General features: G+C 40.5%; 1 protein-coding gene across 8 annotated transcripts in view; it reads left to right on the top strand.

Annotated features, from left to right (window-relative positions):
- myt1b (myelin transcription factor 1b) overlaps positions 1–13,606 on the top strand; it is a 90,078-nt gene that overhangs the window by 42,719 nt on the left and 33,753 nt on the right. The window lies entirely within an intron of this gene.

Genomic DNA, 13,606 nt, shown 5'->3' with positions numbered 1-13,606 from the left:
CAAACAGCAGAATTGCAAATACACAAAAAATACATAAAAGTACTATAAAAAGTCAGTGTAAGCTTATGATCGACAGCACAGATAAATAGCACAAAATGAATTTGAGTTTGCTTTGAAATTGACTCTTGTCCAACTAAACTCTGCTGCTTTTTAGCCTGTTTCTCATCATAGCCATGGTATATCCATTGTATTTGCTGGCCGGTGTTTCCACAAAGCCATCGAAAATCTGCAATTTTCTTTGTTGCCAACATACCTCCCCTAATTAGGGAATTTGAGCACCTGTGATTTAGCACGTGGCCTAGAATGATATTCCTGGCATTAGTGCCTTGTCAATATGGACCGATACACCCAGGATCAATACTTTGTCAATATTTGTATTACTTGCTCTGCATTTGTGTGCATGTGTGTGTGTCACTCTGTTTGTGTGTAGAGAGAGGGCTGCTTGCCAGCTGTGCAATCTGTTCAGTAATCTCAGGTCTGGTCTGTGCGTACACTCCACAATCTGCTCCTGTAAAAATGGCACTACCCTCACACACACACACACACAAACACACACATGATTGTGTGTTGCTCTTTATATGAGGACCTTTGATTGATCCTAAATTCAAGTTTATGCTGCAAATGTGACTTCTTAAAGCAAAACAGGCTTTGCAGAATGTCAGTCTTGTGTTAAAAGAGCACACAAATACACACACAGATTTCATATCATCATACAGTGAATCTGTGCTGCATTTTTTAGAAGCTGAACCCTACTCAACATTATTTCTTCACAGTCCCTTGTTGTAAATGCTGTCTCTCCAGAAGTATTCCTCAAGAATATTAAAATCACTGCTCGCCACGCGCTGCTACTTCCCAGCAGCTAACCCACTCTCTTCCTGATTCACAATAACCCTTATCAGCCCAATTTCCCTTCTCTCTTCCCTTTGCCCATTTTAACACGCCACCCTGTTTGTTGTTTAAATGGAAGGGAGAGAAAATTGGCCACTTTTGCCGCTCAGAAACTCCCGCAGCTGTCGGTAATCGCTGTGTGTGTGTGTGTTTGTGTGTGTGTGCGTGCGTCGTGGTAATGTGCAGTTACCACAGTAGGGGTGCGTGGGGCGGGGGCGTGGAGAGAGGGGTCATGGCGTGCGGCGGAGAAAGCACTATTAGGAGAAAATGATAGGCCTGTCCCTGAAACTCCATTACACACTGAACACTTAAAAGACTGGACCGGCTTCATTACAGGGCAACATGAATCATGCAGCACTCACACAAGCAACTGGCCTCTCTCTCTCTCTCACTCTCTAGCTCTCTCTTTCCCTGTATCCCAGTCTCTCCCCCAGCACAGCCTTCTGTTTAAACTGGAGGATCGCCAGGAAAGAGGGAGGGAGAGAGGGAGAGGAGCAGAAGAGGCTTCAGCATTGCCGAGGGCCAAGCCTGTTTGCCTCAGGTCTGACAAACAGGAGGATGAAGGAGGATGGAGAAAGGGAGAGGATGATAGGAAATGTGAGAAGGACTGAGAGGAGCAGAGATAGAAAGAAAAGAAAACTATCAAAAGTGAAAGAAAGTAAAGGAGAGAAGAGAGAATGAGATGAGGACAAATAGTAACAAGAAGGACAGGGGAGGAGGTGAGTGGACATAAAAGAAGTAGTGGAGATGGGAGAAAAGGAAGAGATGAAGTGAAATAAGAGGAGAGGAGTTTAGGAAAAGAACAAGAGGAAAGAAGAGAAAAAGAAAGGAAGTAGTGGGGAGGAAATAGGGGAAAGTAAGAGAGGAAGGAAGGACAGAATAAGTTGGGTAAAGAGGTAAAAAGGGAGGCAAGTTGAGACAAACTAAGGATGGGAGTGAAGGAGATGAGAAGAAGAAAGGAAATAAAAGGAAGCGAGTGGCCTGCTGGGGCACGCTGCACTTTGTGGAGAAAAAGTGTGACTTTACACTTGTCTGTGCCTCCGTTTTTGTCCATCTGTGTGACTATACACACTTGTGTAAAGACAGCCTGTTAGCATTTGTGTATGTTGGTAATGAGCATGTGTGAAGTGTGTCTGTGAAGTGCACACATGTCCCTATATGTGCACAGGCGTTGTGAGCATGTGTTTTTATGTGTGTGTGTGTGTGTATACGCTCCAGAGCGTGTCACAGCATGCTGCCAGAGGGCCAGGGCAGCGAGCCAGACCCATGGCACAGCATGACACTGCATCCCGATCTGTGTTGTGACTGCCTCAATTACCCCTCAGCCTGACAGAGAGGGAGAGTGTTGAGCTGCAAACGGAATCGGATGATTCCTTATTTTTTTGTGTGTGTCTTTTATCTCCAGCAAACCGATGTTTCCCAAATCTGCACTCATTTTTTTGAGTGTGCACTTGTGTTCTCATCTGCCATTTCACAGACACTTAAATCTGAAGCTACACATCACCGAGTCCTCTACACACTGTCTATCTGCAATGCTCTTCTTTTCATAACATTTGTCACAAAGACACTGCGGAGCAGAGTGTGCAACCCCCGGTTAATGCCTTATTATTCAAAATAATTTAATGACTGGCACATTTCTTTTATTTATTATCATTTATCCAGCTCTATATTGTATAGATCAAATATGTTTATCATGATATTTAACATTATTTAACATATAATGTGACAGACCTGGCTGGAACATGTTAACAGTTGCCATAAAGTAATGAATAATCTGTCCAGGATGTTTGCATTTTATATCTGGTTGTGGTGCACTTTTTGTAACTGCTTGTGTGGGTATTTGTAGCGCATGTGTTGTCAAGTTGATGATGACGGTTTTTTGCTGATGTTTTGATGTTTTATTTGCATGTAGTGGTGCATTGACTCTGTAGTTGGCGTGATCAGTGAAAGAGTGGGAAGCAATATACTAGTTAAAAAAACACATACAAAGCAACTACACTCATTCAAACTTTACATAGATGAGCGGAATCAGGTATTTTCACTCTCACATAAAGCTTGTGCATGTTTGAAATCTGAATTTATACACCTCTGAAATATTTTAGATTATATAACTTTGTACTGTGTGTGTGGAGGCAAACATCAGTGCAGGCTACAAAAGTAGCAAGAGATGAAAAGTCCATGTCACTGTCATAAATAATAATAATAATGATAATAATAATAATAAATACTAGTATACTTTTAAGTTGAGAACATTTTGTTTAATCTCCTTCCATTTCAGGTTAAGGTTACTATTAGTATTTTCCTCTGTTGGACCAAAAATATTGCAAAAACAGGAGCAATAAACAGTTTTTTGTAGACAATTTATTTTTATTTTATTGAAATGGAAAGAGGCTGTTCAGGAGCTGATCAACATGTTAGGACCATATCCTTTAAAAGTCAGAAACAGAACTAAAAAAGTGTCACAACAGAACTCGTAGCAGTGAGTAGCCCCACCATTGTGGTTGATCACTTCAAAGTCATCCTTGACTTTTTTTTTCTCATCAGAGAATAAAACTTTCTCCCACTTTTCAGTGTCCCATGTTCGGCGCTTCTTTGCAAAGTCCAAAAGGGTAAGTTTGTGGTGTGGGAGGAGTGCTGTGGTCTTTGAAGATGCTTTTTGTTCCTGAAGCCCTTCGCTCACAGATGCCGTCTTGTGGTTATTGGACTGCAGTCAGCATTAGTGAGGGCCTTAATGTGGGTCAAAGATCGGCCTGTGTCTTCACAAAACAGACAGCTGGTCGGATCCCCCTGCTCAGTGCAGTGGGTCTATATACCACTTGGCTTTTTTGTAGTCATAACCCTTAGGATTTTTTAAAGAAATTTAAAATGACTGCATCCAGCCTCAGCAGCGATGGCTCCTTGGGAGAGGTTTTGCTTGTGCAGCTCACAATCCTGCCATGTTCAAAAACTGCCTTTGCCATCAGGAGGACAGTGTGAATGCCTGACAGATAATGACAGGAAACATGAGTTTTGCACAGATTATATCTTTTAAAGGCTTTGGTCCTAACAATTTGATCAGCTGCTGAACAGCCTCTTTTCAGTTTCAATGAAATAAAAATAAATAGCCAACTAGATTGTCTCTTACTCCTGTTTATTCTTTTTGCAGTTTGAAACTGTACTTATGGTACAACTTGGTTCCCATCCACCAGAGATGGAATACTCAAATTTTTCCTTGGTCCTAGGACTTTGATTAGGAGCATAGAACAAACCTGTGCTTTTTTAATTTACATTAGCATGTCTGACCATCCTTATACTTGTATAATCCCCCTCATTCTGGATGTGTGTGCTGTTTGCATTAGACCTGAGCAGTGCGGTGTATACAGGTGAAGCTAGGAAATAATGTAAATAAAGGATTTGTTTAGTAATATTTGCCAGCCACAGGGGCTCATGAACAGAGATTCAGCACACCTGTCTAAGACGCTCTTTGAAATATTACAAGTGCAACAAAGTAATTACCTTTTCCATGAAGCCATCAGTCTACACATCTACCAGCTGCCAAACACTGAAGCACATAAATCCTGACAAAAGTTGACACTTTTACATTAAAATAAGTATTGTTAATGGCTAATTCTGCACTCTAAACCCATAGGCTGGTCTCCACTTGAAGACATTTTCCACTATATATGATTCATGGACATCATAGCACAAAAATAACGCATCATCATCATCATTTTAATCATATTTCCATTATATTTATTCTTTGTGTGAATACAGTGCTGCAGAACAAAAAGCAAGTCATTCTGGTTTAAAAGATATGTTTCATTTTATGTAGTAGAAGTCAGTTCAGAGAAGAGAGTTTAACCCTTTGGTGAACTGAAGCCAGACTTCTATGTCTAATCTTTCCAGAAAAAGAACACATAGATTCACACAGTTATGGCAATATGACTAATGATAGTTACAATAATCATATAATGGCAGAAACTCCAGGAGCTAAAAGCTGGTTAGAATGTAAACACAGTAACTGATGTTAATAGTTCATGGTTGTAATTGAAATCCCATTATAAGTACGGCTGTATCAGGCTGAATGGTTGTGTTCATGATCTCTGCAAAGACAGAGGGAAATACATGGCTGATATATTGTAAAACTGGCCTTTCTGTGACCTCTGTGTTTAAGCATGTATTATAACTGAGTCAGTCTTCCTGTTCTATCATTGCTGTACCCAACTCCAACCTTCTGCTCTTTTCACAAAGACAGAAATAATCTTCATGAAAAAAGAGGCATGAAATAGTATCTGTACATGTGACAGTTTTGGCACTTTCTCTATATCTTATCAAGGAGGTGTTATTAAATAAAAGGTTTAACAGTCTGTGAATTTTTTTCTTTCCAATTTGCTCTAAAGGTCACTCATGGTTCTATGGAAAAACTCCAGCCAGTGCACTGAAATGTTGCTCTATGGAGGACAACTTTTCACACGCTAAAAGCTTTTTTCTACACAGATCACCTTCTGAAACAGATCCACATTGATATTTTATAAAAAAAGGCTGCTGTGTATATATCTGCTGCTCACACCTCCAGTGTGTTGCTGGGGGTGGGCCTTTGTTTTCCTTATAAAATGTGTTTTTACCCAAACCATGATCTTTACCTACATGTAATGCAGTTTTCTAATTCTAATGTCATTACAATTTAACTCCTAACCACAACCACAGCTATAAATGAAACTTAAGTACGAGTGAAAAGGAAGGTCCACTGCAGGATTAGGACCACCAACATCCCCTCTAAAGTCCCGCTGGGCCATATGTCCATACATTCCATTCTGTTCCGGCCTTCCAGTCTAAACAAATTTGTGATTTGTATGTGAGGGTGTGATTTTAGATCAAATGTGTGGGGTTTTGTTCTGTTTTGTTTTTTGAGGATGTGCGGCTCAGTGGGTTGCATAATGCAGAGACATGTGAGTTCTCCTTACTGTTCACCTTCCATGAAAGCAGTTTTATTGTAACTGTGAGTGTCTCTGTGATTTACATAGTCACCTGCATCAACTCGGTATAAAAGCACTGACTGCATATGCTCCACAAACAAACAAAAAAACCAACGCAATTTGATGGCAGGCCGCATGTGCTGATGTTTATGCAGACTTAAAAGTGCTATAACAATAAGAACGTGATCTCTGCAGCTGTTTTTATATACCAGTCAGTAAAATGAAAAGCTGTGATGACATGACTTTGGGCTTTCATCCAGCATTTTCTCTCTTTGCCAAACAATCAGTTTTTTTTAACAAATAATCAACACATTAATCAGTAATGTGGGGTGTGGGGTTTTCAATCAAATGTGATCATACCTCTGTATCCTGAAAGCAATTTAAATGAACTGGTGATTAATTTAATATTTGAGAAGCACTTTAGTATAGCAAAGAAGACATGGTTACTGTACCTTTGTTTTGGCGTTTTCTCATAAATCTCTCTTTGCATGTCACTCCGGTTATTGCTCCAGTTAGCGTGGCTCTTCACAAATCCATGACATGAGGCTGAAAAACAGCAGCATGTGAAGTTAATGTTGGCTTAATTCTGCCTTACATGTTCCATGGCACTGGGTCAAACTCTTATCCAAACAGTGTTGAGCTTCTCTCAGTCATACTGAAATGCTGCACTATGGTATGGTGGAAAACTTTAATCTCACTGCACATGTACAGTACATTAAAAAACCTCAATGACAACTGTTTCATTTAGAATGAAAGAAGAAAAACATAGAAAAAAGATGTGTATAATAAGGATACGTCTCTATAATTTTATAATTTTACTTCAGTGTGTTTCATTGCAGCAGCAAAAATTATCCATACAATCAAAACCCATTCGTTTTCTTTCAGCTGAACCTGTCAGATGCTAGCTTCCATGTAGGCCTACTAAAATTTGCCATCTGTGCTTGATTGGCTAAAATATCTGTGCTATACTTCCTGCAGGGAGGAAGGTCACTACAACAGGAAATGCTGTAAAAGACCAACTAGTTAAAAAAAACAACACTGAATACAAATTTCTGCTGTTCTTTGTCTCCATCATTCCATTTTACATTCTTTCTTTGTCGTCACCATGGACATTGAAGGTGCTGCTATTAGGAGAGAATGGCTTGACACTGCAGGGCTGGCTGCATTCCACTTGGTCACTTGGAAAAAGCTGAGGAAATGGCCACACATGCAGTCATTCATTGCAGTGGGATGCACTACATTTCCCAGATACTTGAGAGGCAGTAAGATGTAGCACACCACAACACCTGGGGTTATTAACATTTTTCATCTCACCATGGAACCGAAGCATTTCAGTGAAGGATTAGATGTTTTATTAATCTGTCTAAAACAGAGTCATGTGTGTGTTTCTGTGCTGTACTATCAGTGTCACTGCATGAGCTATGTGAGTGAGTAAAACAAGCGCAGAACACGAGGCTGGAGAAGCAGATAAAAGATGACAGCATCAGTGAGTTATCTTGAGTTAGGTTAGTTGGTTACTATGGATACCATACATAGTATATGCACCAGCTCTTGACACATACACTCCTTTAGATCCCAACCTTCTTCAGTCCCTCCTTCACTATCATAACATCACTCACACCCGGCCCACTCTGAGCCCCCTCCCCTCTGACATAATGACATTTGCATACAGATGTCTCACTTGTGCTGATAATGCATGCGACATTGTGAGTGTGTGAGTGTGTATGGGCCCCGAATGTAATCAGCTGACATCTGAGTGCAGGTTAAGGCTTGAAGGCAAAGCAGCATGTGCAACCTTTTGGAAAAAAAAGGCTCATTACAGTCATTACAGGCATCATTATGAGAAGTAAGAGAACTTCTTTGGCACACACATATGTGCACAGTAGAGTGATCACTGAAAAGTGAGTGGAGGAAGTAATGGGTGAATTAAGGGAAAAAAAACTCCCTCTAGTTTGCTGGAACAACTGTGCCTGGCAGACAGAAGTAAAAAAGGGATTGAGTTGAACTCGTCAGGGCCCCGTTCCAAATCTGTGGCCCTGCCCCCACCCACCCTCCCTCTTTCTTTTTCTTCTTCGTCTTCTTCTTGTAGCATTTTCTTCTCTTGCCTCATGAAACAAGCCACCTACACTTTAGGACATCTGCTAAGCTGATTTTCTGGAGCTTAGCAGCACCACAGTGGTATCAAAGAGATTAGGTGAAACAACATCCAACTCTGGCTTTGTGCTGTGTTTCAATAATGCAGCGCCGTGCAGCCGTGTTTGTGCCTGTTTGCCTCCAGTGCGCGCGGGTTCGCCTTGTGTATGTGCGTGGGTGTGTGTATTATGCTCGGTGTTACAGTGCCATAAGTCACAGAGCTGGTGTAATACATTTGGATCTGGAGTGTGAGCGCTTCTTTGCGTACAAGGATTCAGAAAGCGTAACCAGAGAGCTGCTTCAGAGGATCTCTCAAAGTCTTTGTTTTCGAGCCAAGCCCATTATCACTGGAGAAAAATCATTTCCAGAAAATAAACTGTCGTTTGGCACTGCTGGAAATCCACTAAATGTTGGAGTTATTTTTGCCTTGTGAGGCCGTGACAATCATATATTTGCACTTTTACTTTTCTCACTCCTTGCTGTATGTGCATTTCTTTCCACAGAGCACATGTGTTAATTTGTTTTTCTTCTGCCATACATTTGGTAATGAAAGGGTGCTTTATGAAGCGAAGTGACTATATCTTACTGCATTATGCATGCATGATGGCTAACGCTTAGTAACTATCCACATACGTAATTAAGTAGTGAAATGTAATAATGTCATTTATCCCTCTGGGTTTAGGGTTTGAATAATTGCTGCAGAGTCAGCCTACTGTGCATTATATGTGTGCATGTGTGCGCGTGTGTGTGTGTGTGTGACTACGGTTGCATGCTTGCTCTTTATTCCTTGTGTGTGTGTGTGTGTGAGATCAAGAGAGGGAGTTCTCATTTAGTTTTTTTTTCTTTTTCTCCAACAGCTTTCACTTTTTGTGCTCACTAACTAGAGAAAAAAGAGTGGAGAGAGAGGAAAGGGGAGACGAGGGAGGGAGGAGAAGGAGGGGGGGTGGAAGAAGAAAAGAGAGCAAGCCAAAGAGCGTCGGGTGCTGTGTCAGTCTGATATTTTCCGTAGTGACAGCTGGGCCCAGAAGCTCAGACCCTTTTCTTCTGGCACACAAAGCCCATTAAGTATGCCACTCGCTCAATGGCCCCCGCAGCCTCCAAATTGCTCCAAGCTCCTCCCTAAAGTGTGGCAGCCTTTGTCATTGTAATCAGGCCTTGTTTGTGAAGTGCTGCCTGTATTTACCGCTGCTCAGGGTGCATATTTGCCCAGCCTGCTGCTGCTGCCGGGTGAGCGCAGGAGGGAGAGAGGGGGTGAGAAACTATGAGAGAGAAACAGAGTGGTAAGAAAATAAAAAGATAGAGATGGAAACAGTTGAGGAGAGAGAGAGGATCAAAGGATCGGAGGGTCAAGTGCGGAGAGTCAGTAGAGGGGAAGGCCTCGAAAAAATTTGACTCGGTGACTTTGGAGGGTGACAGGGGGTCAGGCAGTCGACCTTAGCAGGAGAACAGGGTGTGGGACACTGTGGGAGGAGTGTGCGAGACTGCTGGGATGCTAGTCTGGACTGCAGGGTAGACAGGGAGGGGGAGTGATGCGAAGGCTTATTTGCAATTCCCTGAGATGCCGCTCTGTGGCTCCAGGCTTAGCAGCTTTCAAATAAGTTAGAGAAAGGAAAAAAAAATATAAAATAATAAAAAAACTCCCACATCAAGTCTAGATTTGTTTAACGGACAGGCAAAGTGACAGAGAGGTACAGCGGACAGACAGAGCAGCAGACGATGCAGAGGATCGGAGCGATGTGATGCCTTTTGGCAGAGCTGACCCCATTCCACGTGTTACCACACCCCGCCCTCCTCCTCGTGGGGAGGCCGAAGCTGTGGATCAAGCTGGGGAAGAAGGGGAGGGGTCTCTAGGAATGATGGTCATCCAAAGTGGCATCCAGACCAAACTTTGTCTGTCTCTTGGCCTTTTCCTTTCACTTTGAGTGTGTGTATGTGTACGCCTATTAAAAATGTATAACTCCAACAAAAGAAAGAGGAAGGAGAAGTGTAATCTGTGTAATGAAGAGCCAAAGGCGGCGTGTGTCTTTATTGTCCTACATGGCAGTATATTTTTAAACATCGGCAAAGTTGATGATGTTTACAGAGAAGTGTTTCAGCCAGGTGTCTGTACACAGACCCTGCTGTTCATATCAGCCATATGTCGATTAGACAAAACAAACTAGACTTTGTGTTGTTGTCTGTCTCTACATTCAGGATGGGCAAACATAAATTTTTATGATGGTGATTTACTACTATACAAAACATTGTGTAGCATTTGAAGCTGTCATTTTCTCCACAGAGCTCATGTATTATTTTGGCATACATTTGTTGATGAAAGTACTGCTTACTGAAGTGACTATATCTTACAGCATTAGGCATGTATGTATGCTGTATTTATTCATTATGCTATGATGGATGTATCCACCAGTAACCTCGCCATAGATCACCCGACAAGAGGTTTTTGGATCTCAGTGTTGGAGGCTCCAGCTGTCTCCATCTTGGCAGTGCCTAACTACATCTATCTCACATTTAGAGTTAGCAAGTCACCTGAAACACCACCCGCCTGTCAATCAAAGCTGCCACTGCCTTCATTATTCATAACTTTAATTTAATTGAAATTAATGAGTTATGAAAAAGTGAACCTCATATGGTTGTCATAAATGGGGAAATAATCTATAGAGACCACAACTGTTTTTGTAAGAGACTATAACTATTTCTGCAGCTTCCTTTTTTTTCTTTTTATGTATTTTACTTTTTTTTACTTTTTTTTACTACTATAGGGACTAACTCACTTTTGGAATCGCCCTCAAGTGGCCAGCTGTGGAATTGGACTTCCATTTGTACTTCAGTTTCAGCCCTGGATGTTGCTGCCTCTGTAGACAAAGGAAGCTATATAACACTAAAAGAAGAAAAAGATACACTAATTGATTAAAATGGAATGCAAACCATTATCTTGATTCCCAACTAAGAACTGAAACAAGTCACAGGGTTTGGTTTGTTCACCATGTGTTTTTACTACTTGCAATTGTGTTTATTTATTTGAAAAATCAATCAAATAATCAATAAAAAAGCATTTTCACCATTAGTTCAACTGCTTTCTAACATAAGTCAGTTGAAACTGTCCTTTTGCCTGTGCCTTGTGTTTACTGGTTAAGAGCTGAAGATCTGTATAGTGTCCCTAAGCAACCAGTGGTTAATGCAACATGAAAAACTAATTCCAGACATTGCTGACTGTGTACATGTAGCAGCTGTGTTAGGTAGTTAGATTTATTCATATATCATATTATTAGTATATATATATATATATACATATATATATATAAATATACTAATATATATATTAGTATATGTATATAGTTATTTAAGTTATTTTTTAAAAATTCCTCTGTCTAACCACCCTCTGTGGAATGCTAGTTTTGACACACAGGCATGTCTGAAATCCTATTATAGTTACAGCGTAGAAGTAGCCCTAAAAATTTCCTTTACAGTAAGTAATGGTGTCTTCATAAACAGAAAGAAAAAACTACTTTGATCAAAAGCTGTTAAAGAGGCTGTCCAGTGTGGCCTTGTAGCTTGACTTGAAGTTTAAAGTGATAGAGTTCAGAAACGTCTTCTGCATGTATAGTGGGTGAATCGCTTAGCTGTGCCTAATGGGAGTTGACAGATATGGGTATGATCATGCTGCACGGATGTTAGAGAGAAAGAGGGAGCGAGGTTGGGGGTGTGAAAGTGAATGAGGCAGGGAGGGAGGGGGCCAATCCGGGCAATAAAGTCATCGTGTTATGAACCTGATTGTTATCATGAGACCGGGAGCAGGACTCTGTTGTCAAATGTCCATCTGTGCATGAATCCAGGATATCTGTGTGCATTTATGTATGTGTGTGTGGGTGTCTGTGCACAGTCGCAATTAACAAAAATAGTTCAGCTTTTTTTCTTCTCCCTAAATGATATGCAACTTCCACTTTCTTTGTTACTTCAAACACAACTCTGCACATTTATTAAAGGAAGAATTTTTGCCTTCCAGTGGAGCAGTGACCCTTTTGTCTCTGCACCAAGTTGTTACTATTCGAGATGCTGAATAATGATAATGAAAGCGTAGGAGTGAACATTTAAGAGGACTTTTGAATAATGATGATGATGAAGACGGGAGTGAAATTTCCATTAATTACCTCACGGGGGTCATTTTCTCAACAAGGTCTTGTTTCCTGCTCTTCTCAGTATGTGAGTGTGTGTGTATTTGTTTAAACTTTATTGTCACCACCGTCTCCAGGACAGCTGGAGGCTATGTCAGAGTTCAGCTGCTTGTTATACAGAGCAGAGAATGAGAGGAGTGCAGCAAAGATGGGGGTTGTGTGTATTAGTGTGCGCGCATTCATTTATGTGTATTTGCATATGCCTGTGGACGTGCAGTACGTACATTTGTGCGTGTGTGTTTGGTGCTATCTGGGTAGTGGAACAGAAGGGTGGAGGGGGTAGAATAGTGAAGTTAATAGGCTAATGAGAGCACCGTGCTCAGGAAGAATACAAGAGGCTGTCTGGCATGCCCAGATAAAAAAAACTTGCAGAGGCATTAGTGAAGACCCAGCAGTCCTCCTTAACAGCGACACCTTCTTTGTCCACACTCACCAAAAGCCACTTTAATAAGCAGTGAATTCATTAGTGATGTGTGTTTCGCCCTCACTTTTTTGTGCCATGGAGGCAGGGATGGGAGAGCAGATAGGCAGTGATGGGATGTGGGGAGGAGAATTATATTGGGATAAATCAATTGTGTTTTTTGGACGGTATATGTACACTTGTAGAAAATATGTCAGTTAGATCTTGAGTTTGACTGTTTGGCAGGAATAAGTGAGAACTCAATGTTAGTTCATTCACTTTTTAAGTGCACAGTGAAGTGTCTGGTTAAATTAAGCTTGGTCCATCTGTTTCAGTGTAGTTTAGGTTAGATCAGATTAGTTTAGTTGTCAAGTTACAAAGATGTATTTCAGCTTACTTAAGACTTCAGTAGACTTCAGTTGTGTTTAGTTTAGTTTAATTTGATTTAGTTCCATTTAATTTAATTTTATTTAGAGTTTTAGACCTAAAACTCAAGGATTAAGTGTATATTAGGGAGTTAAATTAACTCTGTTTCAGATTTGTTTTTTAGATGAGTTATTTAGAAGTTGGAGTTTTAAGTTAGGAAATTATTAAGAAACAAATTATACTTGATTAACTTGAGTTTCTAGTTTTACAGTGTGAAGTTTACTTCATTTTGTCACATTCTGTTCTGTGTTGTGTTTTCTGTCTTCAGCCCACTAATATAGTTTTTTTTTAAATTTAAAATGAAGATGATAAAGAATTGAATCACTTAATATATGAAGCTTTTACTGAAGGCTTTTACTTTAGTGTGTGGTACTTTTAGTAATAGCGAGCTGTAAGTCATATTTTTTAAGGAATGCTTACATAATAAAAAAAAACAGTAAACACACTTTCCTGGTAAAATGTATTAGTAGTATATACATTTGATGAACAAAGCATTTATGCACAAATGAAATGAAGAAAAAGCAGTAGAATGTGTTGCAGTTGCTTTACCCCCCATTACATCTTGGAGAGATGGGGATGGGGGTAATGGGAGCAAGCAATGGGAGAGCTCATTATCTGGCAGACCATCTGCT

This window comes from Parambassis ranga, chromosome 7 (assembly GCF_900634625.1).
Source record: "Parambassis ranga chromosome 7, fParRan2.1, whole genome shotgun sequence".
Classification (NCBI taxonomy): Eukaryota; Metazoa; Chordata; class Actinopteri; family Ambassidae; genus Parambassis; species Parambassis ranga.
The sequence above is the reverse complement of the archived record's forward strand: the minus strand, read 5'-3'. Positions and strand labels throughout refer to the sequence as shown.